The following is a 16,604-nucleotide window of genomic DNA, read 5'->3' on the forward strand; positions in this document are numbered from 1 at the left end:
TAAGAAACATGTACAGCTTACTGAGGTATCCTGCCCATCATAAAAATGTACAAGCTTAACACATTAATTCCACGTCACAACAATAAATGACAAGACTGTGATTCCTCTTAAGAGCCAGAGGAAGCTAATTCCTTCATTGCATTTGTTTTTGTTTAGGTTAAAAGGAATATTTCCCTATTGGTTATAACAGGTAGGGAAATATTTCATTTCATGACCATTTGCTAATCCATTGTTTATGAAGTTCACCAACGTCCACTCTGAGATACTGAATATAACTTCTTTTTATCACTTTATCCTGAATACTTCCTTTCACATAAAGGAATACAGCACACATCATTAAATTGACACTTTTATGGTACTTATTCAACAATAAGCCTCCAGGCTGCCATTTCAGACTATCTTAATAAACCTAACATTACCTTTCCAGTGGTTCACTGCTTTGCTTAGACTGGATCCCACCAATGTCAGTTTAATAAACATAGCATGAACAGTCACTTTCTACACAAGCAATGGAAACAAAATTTCATGTAGAACCATCCTGCATTGGACAACACCAAGCACATTTGTTCTAAGATTTAAAATGTCTGAGATGTTCATTGGCTTTGATTGAATGATGAAAAATATATACAGAGCTGTTACTCAAAAGCCATAATACTGATAATGAACTGTGAAAATTTGTATCCACAGCATTCTTAAGAGTGATTCAGTGGATATACACCTTGCCAGATGTTTAAAGGTGTGCAGGATGAATTGCCTTCTGGCATTCTATGCACTATCTGTTAAAAATTTCACCACAGCCCTGGCTGATGTGGCTCAAGAATTAGAGTGTCTGCCAGTGCACAGAAGAGTCGCGGGTTCAATTCCTGGTCAAGGGCATGTGCCTGGGTTGTGGGTTCACTCCCCTGACCACCAGGGAGTATGCAGGAGACAATCACTCAATGTCTTTCTCACTTCTCTCTCTCTCTCTCCCCCCCTCTCACCCTCTTCCCCCTTTCCCTTCCACAGGTGAACATTAACAAAACAAAACAAAACAAAATTTCACCATGACCATCATTGCAGATCCAGTCATTCAATATGAAGGTTGTTTTCCACAGAATGCAGGGGATAGTATTTTTGTCTAACAATAGTCAAAATTCCTTCACCACTTGTATCAATTTCCCACTGTCATTTATCCAATCTATACTCTTGACAAAATAAAAACACTGGCTACCAAACATCTATTCTTACACTGTGATTAGTCTTTTTATTAAGTTATATTTTAACACACATCACTTAATATACAGAAGTCTAGAATCTAAGTAAAGGCATCATTACAATTATGGTCTTTAAAAAAATAAAATATTCAGTAAGCATCCACTGTGTGCCCAGTGCTATAGGAATATTAAAGACAATAAGGCTTTTACTTATATTATAATGTAGGAAAATGGCAAGGCTAACACATTTAATCATGTAACAAGCACTTCTGAGCAAACTTTTTTAACAGACCCATTGCTGGGATACCAGAGTGACTACAGTACTATGATCCAGGTATGCTGAAGGTACTATGGGAGAGCAAAGAAGAGTCATCATACAGAGATGGGCATGGAGAACATCAAAAAAGCTCAGGATAAGTAAAGTTTGAGCTGAGCAATGAAGAATATTTAGGGATTCAGCTGTCAAATTAGGATAGAAGAGGATTCATGTTGAGGAGTGGAAGGTGGATTTAGCGAATAGAAATAGACAATAAAGTTGGATGTTAAATGAAGACTCCAAGATTTTCAACCTAGAAGATCATGACATTTGTGTAATCAGCAGGACTAGCACATTTAAAATATATTTTTTATTGATTTCAGAAAGAGAGGAAGGGAGAGGAAGAGGGAGAGAGAGAAACGTTGATGTGAGAGAGAGACATTGATTGGTTGCCTCCCACAGGCACCCTGACCAGAGACTGAACCTGAAACCTGGGCCTGTGCCTAGACCAGGAATTGAACTAGGGACATTTTGGTGCACAGGATAATGCTCAACCAACTGAGCCACACCTGCCAGGACAGGACTAGGACATTTTTAATAGGTGCTGCTTGGGAGACAAGAATATGCTCCTATTAGGGTGTTCTTTATTTCAAGTGATGGCAAAATTCTGTTCAAAACTTAAAATACAGTAAAGAAGCACAGGTGGACAATCCAGTCTGGATTTGGAAGTTGTGTGAATATAATCACATATAAATAACTCTTCATGCTCTTTGTGTACCAAATCAGCTATTTCAATTCAAATTATTTCACTAATATTTGTTAAATTTACGACTTCAACAAAATTCAACAATTTTTTTCACTTTACTTTTATTGTTGACATTATTATAGATGCAAAGGAGCACTTTAGTTGCATCTCTCATATTGGCCTGCTATTTATATAATCTACAGTTGTAAAACACTCAATGCAGATTTTGCAATGTAAAATAATATTTCTCATCAATAGGTAAGTCTGTGTGGCAAAGCTGTGTCTCCATGACCAATCTCTTACAGCTCTAAGAGAGACAGATAACATGAAAATTAGTGTCTCTGCACTCGTCAGTCTCAAGAAAACTAACTCATCAAGTATTTTACATATTCTAATGCTGGATTGGTTTTGTAAACAAAGTGTCAGCAAAAATTAGTGAAATTAACTGCAAAGCAGAAGCAAAATGATTTTAAAAGCTTCGCAATTATCTGCCACAATAATCAGTGGAGTGCAAAATAATGCTCCAGAGTCACTATAAGATCTTTCATGCTTTCTGCAGCTTCTACGAAAAAGATGAAATTATTATTAGCATTATTTCCATTCTGTGCACTCTTTTACAGTCCCATTTTGAGTTATATTCATGCATGTTATATATGATATCATTTTATCACCTGAAATTGTACTCAAATATTCTTAGTTATAGAGCACCAACCATTGATCCACTTCCTCTCCTTGTCAGATATGACTGTTAATTGAACTAATATTTTACAAAGGAGGCAAAACCACAATCAGTTTTCTCACATACAGGGGAATATTTTTACTTTCCTAGCTAATCAACTATTTTTGAAAAATATTTATTTGGTCCAGTTGAAAATATACAAGTGATTAGTTCTTCCTCAATTTAATTATTGTCATCAAAGCAAGCCCTGAGTTCAAATAGTTCTTATATTAAGAGCTCTTTTTTTGAACATATGATGTTTTTATGCTTTTAGCTAAAATCTCTCCCTTTACAAAGTTTAAATTGACAAAAAGATCTAGTACCTGAATCTGAGTTTATATTCTTTTTTAAAAAATAAATATATGAAAAGCATAGGTCTGGGTGTCATGAAAGGAGAAGTGAAGGTTATATTTCAATTTAGAAAAGTTTCCTTCTCTAAGAAAGATATTGGAACTGGGAACAGCATTGTACATATATAGTCAGAGTAGGCAGTATAAATGAGTTTAAGGCTAAGATGGATATACAGTTGGAATCAATAAACTTGGATATGCTTGCTAAATAGCAAGATGCACCTACTGAAAGGCAGCAGAATAGATTGATAGTGGCTCTTTCCAACAATAAATTCCATGTTTCAGAGTAATATTTCATGGTTGGCAATTGGAACAGTGGTGGCACAGTTGGATTGATTTGCACTGAACACAAGATTTTGTCAACAAATGTGTTTCATGATTCATCATGGACTCACTGATTGATTGGATACTGGCTGCATACAAAAAAATTGCATAAGTCTATCACAGATGGTTTTTGGAAATACATCAACACTAATTCATCAGCACAGCCACATACTGAAGATTGTAAAAAAAAAAGTTCCCAGTAGTCATTGCTGTTCAGGACAGAAGCAATAGCTTAGTATATAGATTCACATGCAATACTCAGGGTACAATCATCTCATTGAAGGTACGGCCTTTTGTTCTTGGTGTGAAAGTCTTTGCCAACTTTCTTTGTTTCCTATGCTTTATCCAACCACCAACAGATGCCAGAAAGCCATGGAAGGAGAACTAACTGGCCTCTAAAACATCAGGGTAACTTTGGCCTTATTCTTCTTGTGGTGCATAAGAATAACTTCAGTATAATAGGTAATAATGCTGGATTTGGAGTTGGACAAACTCAAATTGACAAACCTGGCTTTGTTACTAAATGTCTCTGTAAGGTAACTGTTATTTAAAAATTTGAAGGTTCAGTTTCTTAGCTTGAAAAAGGGAAACAATAATAATCTATATTGCAAAGATAAATTTAAATAATACAAGCATTCAAAAGTATTAGCTGTTATTTAGCAGTCTTATTCACACAACATTAGACATTATAGTCCACAGCTTCTCCTCATAGGTCATGATTCCTCAAACCAGGAAGCTATCCCCAGCATCTAAAAATACAGTTTATCCAATACCCAAATAATCTTTGCACCCCTCGGCCATTGCCTGACTCATTGGGGATGTGACGGGTCATTTCTTCCCTGATATAAGGAGGCCATTGCTCACACACACAAAAAAATGGACAAGATAGTTTGATTTCTTGGACCTCCATCCTCTTATTTAAAGGTCAGTAAATTGATCAGTCTGCCAAGGACTCATCAATGAGAAAGTTCTAAAACCTTCTGATTCTTTACAGTAATTCATAGAAACGGACCCTCTATGAATATGTGCAAAATCCATGTATGCTTAAGGTGATGCACTTGTGAAAATCTATAGAAAACAAAACGAAACTTGGAGGGGAATGTATAAAGCATTTGTAGGTGATTGAATTGCATAAACCCAGCACCAGGGAGCAGCAATAGCCCAAAGCAGTACACAGCTGTTTACTTAAAATTGTGGCAGACAGCCATCTCTGCCTTTGAATTAAGGTATATGGATGCTTCTAGCTCATTTTTACTTCTTTCTCAGCCCACTGTTAAGGTGGAGAAGCCAATCTTTGATTTTTACTTGGATAATGCCTTAGGCTTAAAAATTCAATGAATAAAACAAGAAGAAATAAAAAGCTTTTGTTTTTGTTGAATAATTAAAATCTATAACCACAAAAATAAGCATCAACTCATAAGGTTTCATTACTAGACATAATTCATCCCGTCTTGTGACCACTTTTTCATCACCCCAAGATTAGTTATACTCTTAAATTTTCACAGAGAAATAGGCATCAATCTTCAGCATTGCTGTGCTGAGCTGACCTTGGGCCTTCTTAGCCCACTGTCTCTTAGGTTGTGTGGTAGACTTCAGCTCTGAGTACTCAGTAAGTGACTCCTGGCTTTGGCCTTAGGTGGCTCCCTATCTCTCACCTGATTACTTGTTCATATTTTTTCTTATTCCTGACATAATGATTAAGACCTGGATCACAGCCTTGAGGCTGACTTGCAAACCTCTGAGAATATCAAGAGAATTCAGATGAAAACACACACACACACACACACACACACACACACACACACTTTCATATGCTTTGCATGAATTAAAAAATTGAGAGCAAGTAATATTTTAGATAAATTATTGGTTTGGTTGTCTAGGATATCTAAACTCACTGCATATTCTGCCAACCCTGTATTGCATCAATTCTGGATAGATATCAAATTACAATCCAAAAAAAGGAGACATATGTACTACTCTTTGTAATATTTTAAGCAATAAAACAAAATTAAAAAGTAAAAAAAATCACAGTCCCACAGTAATTCAAATCATTATGATAATGTCTCTTTCCTTATGTGAAAATAATATAGATTCTAAAAACACAGGAAATATTAGCTTCCTTTGTGATTTGTCATAGAGAATTGTCTAAACCATGGATTTTTTTTAACCCCAGGGGGTCCATGAATGACCTGGGTGGCTTCTAAAATTGCACACTGCCCAACCCCCTACATGTTCCAACCTAAATACTGACCTCCCTCTCTCAGGATATACCTCACTCTCTAGTTGAGAATTTCTTTCAACCCACTGTTACTGATGGGGTTAGGAATATCACTTAGGGTTTGGGAGTGGGAAAGCTGTTGAAAATCATTGACTTAGTATTACCATTTATTTGTTCATTCAACCAACACTTATTGAATGCTTACAGGGTGGCATGCTTTTTAAACAAAAGGTAAAAAAAGAAATATAGAAACAACATGTCCAGACGTCATTTTTGTCCCCATTTTCCTACCTTCACTCCCAACAAATAAAGTCAAATTTTGAGTTGTTGAAAGTAAATAATTATATAATTTATTCTTTGGTTGAAGTAAACCATTTTACCCTATCCATATGTAACATTAAAGGTTCAAGAGCAATGCCCTTAATATTTCACATTAAGTTTGTGAGTAATTATAGAAAAAATATGGAAATAATTCATAGTTTTGGTAAATTAATGGTAAAATGAAGAAATTATAATATGATTCAAAATCAAAATAGTTGTACTTCTACAATTGAAAATGTTATTCCTTTTATTCATCCTTTATCTTATACCAATGTTGATATTTATATTCACAATCCATATTTTACATACCCTTTTCTATACCAAATAAATGTTTTTCTATTCTGGGCATGAGACCATTTTATGATAACACAGCAAGTAAACATTTCATATTTCTTGTTTCACATTTCAAATGGTATTTAAGTTACTTTAATCATCCTATAAATTATGTTAAGAAACTTATCAAGTATAGAATTGTTTAATCCTAGGATTCAAATAGCATATACTTCCCTTGGTTTCTCTGAGAGAATTCCTGCCTTGAACAAGGTCCAACTAGGGCTTCATTAATTACCAAAGGCTAAATTTGGGCATATAGACATCTACCACAAACCATACAGTCAATATAAACTGGGACCACATAGTGATAATTTATGTAACTAGAAGGATAAACAACATAATCACCAAATAAATGGGCAATTTTACTGTATACTTGACAACTTAGTGGATTTTATTTTAATTAAGATACTGGCATTTTCAAACTAATTTTCTTTTCTTCCTTTGTCTTTTTTATTGGCCTGTTTCTTCCATGTCAACTAAGAATTGCTTACCATGTTAAAACTGCCTTTCCTGTTAGATACAGCATACCCTCAAGTGATAATTGCTCTTCTTTCAAAAGCTGAGGGTACATTTAACTAAAAACTAAGCAAAATGTCCTTTAGCTCTAATAGAAGAGCTAACCTTGAAATACCCTATTCTGTTTCTTTCTAATTTACACAGCAAAGAAATATATACCTCCATTTCCTTCAGAGTTCAGGGTGAGGCAACACTTTCAAGGGCTGCAATATGGGATACTGGGCAGGCAAGTGCTAAGAACAAAGGATAAAAGTAATTCTACTAAAAAGGGGGAGAGTGCTGTGCAGCCATTTACATTTTACATCATTTTCAAAGGCCAGCTCTGATTCTACTGTGTAAAATGCGAAGTGACTTTCATTGTAGAGCTACCAATAGCACAGGGCCCTCTTTTCTTGATGAAGTAGAGAAGATATGACTACCTCAACTCCAAATGCTTAACTCTGAGGTAATAATTCTGCATTCTAATAAAACCCAGAAACCAAAAATTTTAAAGTTCATATCTCTTTTGTTTGAATCCAAGTTTTGGTCCCCAATTTGTTTTCAATAAATAATTCTTTAAGACATAAATGATGGTGTATGACTAGGCTGGGTATAATACCTAGGTGTTCTGTCTTGGGTTAATGCCCTCATTCAAAGAGTCATACTGATGGGTTTCCATGTAGCTTCTGAAAGTCATATTCAAGTGTCAGGTTTTATAAGAGTTGCTAGGATATAAAAAGCAGCTAGTTTGGAGTGTGGGTAGTGAAATGACTAAATTGAGGCTGGGAGTCACAGAGCACCTTATTAGCTACACCTATAAAATTCAAGCAATTCTGTGTCAGAGAAGAATTCTGGGAGTACATGAGATCATTCATGTAATAGATCTGCAAAGGGTAAAACATGAGAAACCTGCTAGATTTATTATTAAAAAAAAAACAACTACAGTTTAAAATGCTTGCCAAGATTTGGTTGTTTATTCTTGTTCTTTCCCTGATACTTTCCCTCTCCCCCCACCTAAGTCCAGCCCTTACCCTCATCTTGAGAATCCCATCCATTCCTATGACTATGTCCCCCATATCCCTATGCCTAACTGCACCTTTTCCCCTGGGTACTAGCTTTACATCTCTTTATAGAAATTTTTCCTGAGATGTCAAGCCTGCACTATTTACTGGATTTAGTCTCCCCTCTTCAAAAATCACTTTTCCTACTGATTTTTATGTTTCTATTAATGGTCAATCAAATTTAAAATCTGGGAGTCATTTTTGGTTCCAACTTCTCCATCACTTCTATGCCCAGACACTTGCCAACTAACAATAGTTTATGATCTCTAATGAATCTGTCAACCTTATCACCTCTCTTCTATTCTCACTGTCCCTAATTACCTCGTGCTTGTGACGTGTGACCCAGTCATGCAGTCCACCAGCTTAATACCATCTATTTCATGAAATTTTTCTCCATCTCCTATTTTCATGTAAACTCTCTAGCCTTCAAAGCCCCCTAGTACCAATTATACTCTTCTTATGGCACTTCTTACTTCCTGGCTGGTATAACAGTTTCTTGTACTTGCAACAGTTGTACCATCTGTCTTCACTATTTCCTACCTTTACAAATCCCAGCCTTGCATTATAGAAGAGAAACAAAAAGAATTATCACATTCACAGGCAACAGAAAATACTGTAATAGTTCCTACTTACATGACTGCTGTGAAGCTTAAATTGGTTAAAATATTTAATCTTATTAGAATAATACCTGTCATAATAAGGTCTTTATAAGTGTTAATTGTTGTTATCATTCTGTGAAGCCTGGGGCATTTTTTTTTCTGTCTGGTATATCTCTGAAGTGGGTCTGAATAGAGTGGGCATTCTGTAACGTAACCACAATAATTTGTGCTGGGGAAGGAAATGAAACATGAGAAACTTACTGAATGTGTTGGGGGGAGGGACTGTGGCCTGGAAAAAGTTACCGATTGTGTCAAGGGCAGGGACCATGGGAGAGAAAAATTGCTAATTATCTCACTAAAAAAGCAATGTGTTATGATTGAACCCAGCCAGGTATGACCCTGCTCGTAAATTTTATGTAAACTTTTTACCCTGACAGTACCAAGAACGGCTAATGAACCGCTTTGTAGTTGGTTTTTTCTTTTTTTTTCTAACACTGTGTAGTTGGCAATAAAAGATCTTGCTGCACACTTGGTCGAGGCCACATGCTCCGAATCTCCCAGAGGGGAAGATAGGTGCTGTGGTCAGCTGGCCAGCTTAATAAAAGGCTTTTAAATTTAAATTCTGAGTCGGTGGTCTATCTCGTTGAGCCAACCCATAACAAATTCAGCATTGTGGTTATCTTCAATAAGAGCAAACCACTTCCACAATAAAAATTGCCAGGGCCACATTTATGTGTTATGAGAAAACTGCAGTGTCTTCTCATTCAAAAATACTTATCCATTACTTCTACCATCCCTTCAACACACACACACACACACACACACACACACACACACACACACACACATGCACTTACTTTTCCTTGTAAGTCAAGCATGTAAAACTTGGGGCCCACAACAAGTATTTTTGAGGCCCAGCCAAAATAACAGTATGTAGGAAACGTTTTAATAAAAATTGTGTAGCTTAATTTTTACAATATCCTGTTATACATAACTACAACATTCGCTAATGACTGATTACTATAATCGTGTTGCATCATTTCCTTACGCGCCTTATGCGCAGGTGCACCATTTCTCTCCACTAATACTAGCAGTGAATATTTTAGCAGCCGATTGCCACTCAGTGATCTTGGACTGACTTGTTTGGTGTGCGCAACAGGAAATATTTCGCTTTCGGAGAACAAAAAAAATAGGTTTATTTGCGTTACGCTTATTAATTTGTGTAGTTATTCAATGTCTGGTAGGTTAATGTTCAAGAAAAAATATTAATTTTTATTAAAATGTTCTATTATTTTATATTAACTATGACTCATTTATTTCAGCCCTTTGTATTCAGCATGTCTCTATCAAAATAAACCTACTTTCTATGAAAATGGAAGCTTTTGTTTTTTAGCAGCCCACATAAACTTAAACCTTGTTTATTTGGCCTGTGTTAGCCTTTGAATTTGAGATGCTTGTTGTAAGTGATTGAGATCCTGATCACAGTCAAATTTTTGTGTTAAACACTACTTTTGGAAGTAGGTTTTCCTATTCAAATGCAAATCCCAAAGGAGAATTAACACATTAAGCGGTTCATGCCATAATGTGACTGAACTTGTCAGTTTTTTGTTCTTATGGACTGAGAAAGGTCCTGCTCAATGAGGTTAATGGGAGGTCACCTTCTCAAGATTAACCTTGCAGCTTCACAATTTTGCCAAGGGCAGACTGGTCTTGACACATGCAGCTATTTTTTTCAGATGAAAAAAAATGCCCTTACAAAAGTGGTGTTTTCTAGGTTGTTTTGTTTTGTTTTGTTTTGTTTTTCCAGATGTACCTAGGAAGAAAAAAGAGCTATGCAAATCCATACTTGATGCTGCTGGAAAGTTTGTTGGAACAAAACTGATTGAGAACTTTGTCAGAAATGGTTCAACTTTACATAAAAATTCACCTTCCTCTGTTGCCAAAAATCACCCAGACATTTTGTTATCTGCCAAGAAAGTGCTCAGAGGCATCTTTAATCTGCATACCTGTTTCCAGCTCTAATTCTGAATTGACATTTGTTTTTTATTTGCCATAGATCTCTTCAGAAGCCCATTTGCTTTGAAAGTTTTTTGGATATGTAATCTGTCTTTTTTTTTTTAAGTGAGGTTACTTTGTTATTGCCTCAGCAAAAACACACCCAAACTGCAATAGTCTTCTGTTATTGGTGGGGAGCTCTCCTCATCCCCACCTGTTGCCAATGCAATGTCATGAGAAAAGGAATTTTCTAAGACTCACATGGGAGGATGAGCTCTTTTAGAAAGCTTTGTTTCTGTGGAATTAAACCCCGGAGTTTTCAAGACCCCATTTCTCCTTGTCCCACCAAAGAAGAAGTCCCATTTTGCTTTAAGCAGAGCTAAGATTAAAGCAGTTACCCAGAGTTTTGGTTCCATATTGGGCCACAGTCCAATTCAGCCTCAACCTAGCTTAGTTTGTGTTCCACACTGTAGTCCATCAGTCCATTTTGTGTGGGATCCGCAGGGTCACATGGCTGTGGAAGGAACATGGGTGAATGCAAGGGAGACACAAGAGAGCCAAGAGTGCCAAGAACCAAGAGAGAGACAATTCCTTCACTTTGGGATTATGTATTCCCAAATTTTCATGGGGTTGCAATGGCCTTGTCCCTTCTAGCTAATGATCTCTGTTCCCAAGTTTGACTGATAGACACCTTCCCTACGTTACCCCAACTTTAATGTGCATACATCCATCTTCCCTTTGTCTCGTCCCTTCCCCCAGTGACCTGCAGGAATAGATTGAGGAGTGTAAAGTTGCAGTTACCTGATGAAGCTGTTCAGATGGCATGCCTATAATGTCTGACCTTCCTTTTGCTCCTTTCCTATTATCAACAACTAGCTAATTACAATGGTATTACTTCCACGGCATAGAAATTATCTGAAAACTAGAGGCCCAGTGCATGAATTCGTGCATAGGTGGGATCCGGCTAACCCACCCCAATGGAGGCCCATTGAGCCGGGTCAGTGGGGGTAGGGGCTAAGGGCAGTTGGCCAGCTGGCCCAGTCCCTAATAAAGGTGGGGGAGGGGGCGATCAGGGGTGGGGGCCATGAGAGGTTGGCCAGCTGGTCACACCCCTGATCAGGGTATTGGGGGCCGACTGGGGCCCAGATCAGGCTGGTTGGCTGCTGCAGTGCACGTCATAGCCACCAGTAATCCTGGTCTTTCCACCATTCCAGTTGCTGGGCTTTTGTATGTATAGATACATTGCTGGGGATGGCCAAAGGGAAGAAGAAAGGGGTTGCAGAAAGCTCCAGAACAAGTGACACTTTGTGCTTCATCCTCTTTCCTGATCTTGGCCAACATTTCTAGGCAGATGAAATGAAGTGACCCTGAATGTAAGAACAGTCTAAGGAAGATGAGGATACCAGTCATGGGGGAAAGGAGAAAGGGAAAGAGAAAAGAAGGAGGAATGAGAAAAATTATGCCTTTGTTGAAAAAGAGCCATATTTAAGCTCAAAATGGAGTCATTTGTGTTAAGCTCATGTCATCAAACCCAGACTTAATACCTAACCTCAGAGCAGTCTCAGCCTTTCCCAAGAATGAGAGAAAAGGAGGGGGACCCCACATGGGGTTTGAGCTCTGAAGCTGCTATAGTGACCAATCAGAGGGGATATCAGGACACAAAGAACTGCAGCCTTTATAAACCTTAGAAAGAGGCACTTAGTGGGTCTCTCTCCCCCTCCCCACGTGGGAGTCTGTGCTTGTTTCCCAATAAATTTCTACCTTTTCCTATACCACCTTTTGTCTGTGGCTTCATTCTTCTAATTCACCTGGACAAGGACCTGGGAAATCACCTTTGCATCCTGCCCAGAGGAAAACAACATGTTTCAGCCTAAGTTCCTCATTTCAAATTTTATTTTTTAATGGCTTTCATACCTGCCATTGTCTCCCAAGAAAAGGAAACAACCTTGCTCTGCTGCCAGTCACTGTAGCAATACAGGTTCACTCTCCACCACATCCAATTCAGACCCTAGAGAGACGTGACTCCATTTTCTATACTTTGAAAATAGCTCTGGGCACATTTAAAATAAAAGTGTAACTTTTTAAATAAAAGGTTTACCATAGATCACTTAATTCATATTATGTACCACCTCCCCTTGTGAGATTCTTACATAGTTGAAACACTACCAAGATTTGAAATCAGATAGGTCTGATTTAGACATCTGGCTCTGTCCCCACAGAAATGGTCTTGGCAAGTCACCAATGCTTAGCACATAAGCTCTCAAGAAGTTAATTGAGAAAATGTAAGTTTAGGATTGGCACTCAATAAATGTTGGTTTTTCTAGGTACCTCAATTTTTATATCCATGAAATCCTTCCTAGTATAAATGGAAGAAGCATAGGCTTTGGAGCCTAGTGGATTAAAACCCCAGATCCAGTTACTTAACCTTTTTGAGCCCCAATTTTCTCTTTTGTAACTGGAGATAATAGTAACTAGATTGCATGGGGTTGTCGTCAGGATCCTAGATAATATATGTAAAATTCTTAAAACATGAAGCATTGTATAAATGGTAACCATCAATATTATCAATACTAGAGGCCGAGTGCACGAATTTGTGCATGGGTGGGATCCCTTGGCCTAGCTGGCAATCGAGGCCTATCAGGGGGCTGGCCAGAAAGGGGGAGGGACCGCGGGAGGTTGGCCAGCCAAGGGGAGGGACCACAGATGGTTGGCTGTGGGAGCACCCTGACCACCAGGGGGAAGCTCCTGAGTCGAGCGTCTGCCCCCTGGTGGTCAATGCGTATTATAGTGACTGGTTGACCAGTTGTTCCAGTCATTCCAGTTGTTCTGTCATAATGGTCACTTAGGCTTTTACATATATAGACTAGAGGCCCACTGTACACAATTCGTGCACGGGGGGAAGGTCCCTCAGCCAGGCCTGTACCCTCTCCAATCCAGGACCCCTCAGGGGATGTCCGACTGCTAGTTTAGGCATGATCTCTGTGGTCTGATCACCCCCAACTGCCCTCCCCTGCTGACATAGTCACCCCTAACTGGCTCTTCCTTGGCCCCTGCCACCGTGGCTTTGTCTGGAAGGATGCCCTGCCCTCCAGTCCCCCAATATCCATATATTTTTGTATACGTGTGTATGTATGCATATTGTGTGTTTTTTGTTAATCCTCACCTGAGGACATTTTCCATTGATTTTTAGAGTAGAAGGGAAGTCGAGAGACAGAGAGAGAAACATGGATGTGAGAAAGACACATCAATTGGTTGCCTCCTGCACATGCCCTGACTGGATCTGGCCAAAACAAAGCCTCCGACATGGCCAACTGCTGGCAGCCCACTGGGGCTCAGGTGTTGAGCACATGGCGATTTTCTGTTTCTGCTTCCACTTCTGGTAGAGGTCCCACTTGTAGGAGCTGCTGATGTAGTGATCACTTTCTGTCTTGATCTTCTTCTTGTCCTCCTGTCCTGACTGTCCCAGAAACCGCTTCTTCTTCTGGTCTGTCTTGAGCTGCTGCTGGCCCCGGTCAGGTTCTGGGCCTCATCCTCCATCAGGTCCAGGATAGTGCCAGCCACCTGCTGCTCAAAGGCACCCCTGTCCACACCAACGCTCAGGCCCATTCACTGTTGAAGTCCTTGGGCCGATAAGGGACATAGAAATCGTAGTCCAGCAGCCGGGCCTCCTCCTTCCACTTCTTGGCTCCCCGCTCAGGTCCTAGCTGCTGCCGTTTCCATCCCACAGCCTCTGTGAAGATGTCCTCCATGCTCTCTCCCTCCTCCTCTTCCTCCTCTTCCTCCTCCTCCTCCTCCTCTTCTTTCCCAGGCTGCTCTGCCTGTTGCCTTCCTGCTGCTCCTGCCCAGCCCTGCTGGAATCTGGCGATGACCTTGCAGTCCTTCTGCTGCTTGGCTGCATCACCTGGCTACTCAGGTCCTGGCTGGAGGCATTGATCTCAAAGATGGTTGCTCGTGAGCAGTACTGCTTAATGCTGTCCACCAACCTCAGCCGCTGAAGCTCCTCCTCATCGAAGGCCAGCCCTTGGCCCATTTGATGGACTCTGGTGAGGGTGCAGGCCACCAGCACACATACTGCTGCTGGGCATTGTCAGCCATACAGCCCAGGCTCCGCAGCTGCAGTGACACCTCCAGGGTGTTCCACAGGCTGCAGTCCTCATCATCCACCACACTCTGTGGCATTCGGCCCAGCACGCCATCCACGCCCACCGCACCCGAGGGCTCCTCGTGGGGGGAGGGGGGATGAAAGTGAGGGCATGGCCCAGAAACAGGTGCAGGTCCAGCAGGTTGGAGACCTCATCTGGGGCAACAAGGAGTAGGCTATGCCACTTTGGCCAGCCCGGCCATGCAACCCACGTGGTGCAAGAAGAGCTTGCCCTCGGCTGGGAAGTTGAAGTTGATGATGTTGTCCAGCAGTGGGATGTCCAGGCCCTGGGCCACCAAGTCAGTCACAATGAGGTGCAGCACTTGCCGTGGATGAACTTGGCCAGGTTGATCTTGCGGGCCCTCTGGTCCAGGGCACTGTAGATGTGGGAGCAGCTCACCCTGGGACCTGGGCAGTTTTTCTCTGGCCATGCCGGCAGGCTCGCAAGACCTGGCGGCTTCCCTCTGGCCCCACTTTGTCAGGAAGGACGTCAGGAAGGATATCTAGAAGATGTCCACCCTAATTAGCATATTACCCTTTTATTAGTATAGATTATCCTCATCAGTGCCTTATATACATCACAGGCAAAGTAGAGGTTGACAGGCCAGCAGAGGACATTTGACACTGGCAGACTAGAAAGTCCTGAGCGAGAAAGTGATCCTAGCCTCATTTTGTGGAACAGCCTGCAGTCACCCTATCCTGCTCAACAGGAGGCAGCTGCACTGAGGGCAAGACAGCAGGCCAACGATAACAATGGCCACTTACAGCCCACAGCCTCAACAGCCAGCACTAATCAGGTTGAAGGACAACGAACTCCATCTAAGCAGACTAGAACACTTACATCTCCCAGCCTCCACCCCTTGTGGTTTTGGCACATAATCTTCCCTGATTGGCTCCATCCCCCCATTCCCTCTAATAAACTCCCCTCTTACTTGCTTGCTGTGTCTGCCTAATCCCTTGAGCGACTCCAGTCTTACAGAGGTAGGTATTATTCATTGAACAACTAGAAAACACCCCTATTATTTTCTATCTCATATTCTGCCTCTCTTCTTTATGTACCTGATAATGTCCTTAGTAAATAAGGATCTATCACAGAAGTTATTGCTGGAACCACACATTGTTGGTAACATAATAAGAATGAGATGCTGTCCAGCAGCGTTATTCAAAATAAGGCATAATGGTGAATATCTGTAAAGTGCTAAGAATAAAGCCTGACAGAGCATGCCCGTTGTGTTAAATGCACTATCTAAGGCAGTGAGATGGCGAACCTATGACACGCGTGTCAGAGGTGACACGCGAACTCATTTTTTTGGTTGATTTTTCTTTGTTAAATGGCATTTAAATATATAAAATAAATATCAAAAATATAAGTCTTTGTTTTACTATGGTTTCAAATATCAAAAAATTTCTATATGTGACACGGCACCAGAGTTAAGTTAGGGTTTTTCAAAATGCTGACACGCCGAGCTCAAAAGGTTCGCCATCACTGATCTAAGGACTAAATAAACTAACCAAAAAAGAACTGTGGAAACGTATGAATGATAAAAAGAGAAAACTTATACAAGCAAAACCAAATTAAAATGAAATGGGGCCTCACAAGGGGCTGACTTTTTCTACTCTGATGTGGGAGTACAGGAATGCATAGGGCTACAACAGATATTGTGATGAGCAGTAATGTCACCCTTTAATTGCTAAATCTTAGTAGCAGGCATTAATGGAAAAAAACATCCTTTCTTTTTTCCTGAACCAGACATCTTCCTATTATGAGTTGCTTTCTTTTTGGTTCAGTGTAATGTCAGTAGGCTTACTATGCAGAAATGATGAAAGCAAGTCTAGATAATTAAAGAGAGGCTTC

General features: G+C 40.0%; 1 pseudogene; it reads right to left on the minus strand.

The window, feature by feature from the left end:
* Positions 1 to 2,694: 2,694 nt before the first annotated feature.
* On the minus strand, positions 2,695 to 15,648 carry LOC102425299 (annotated as a pseudogene).
* Between the last annotated feature and the right edge of the window lie 956 nt (positions 15,649 to 16,604).

The sequence above is a fragment of the Myotis lucifugus genome, unplaced genomic scaffold (assembly GCF_000147115.1).
Source record: "Myotis lucifugus unplaced genomic scaffold, Myoluc2.0 scaffold_13, whole genome shotgun sequence".
Taxonomy (NCBI): Eukaryota; Metazoa; Chordata; class Mammalia; order Chiroptera; family Vespertilionidae; genus Myotis; species Myotis lucifugus.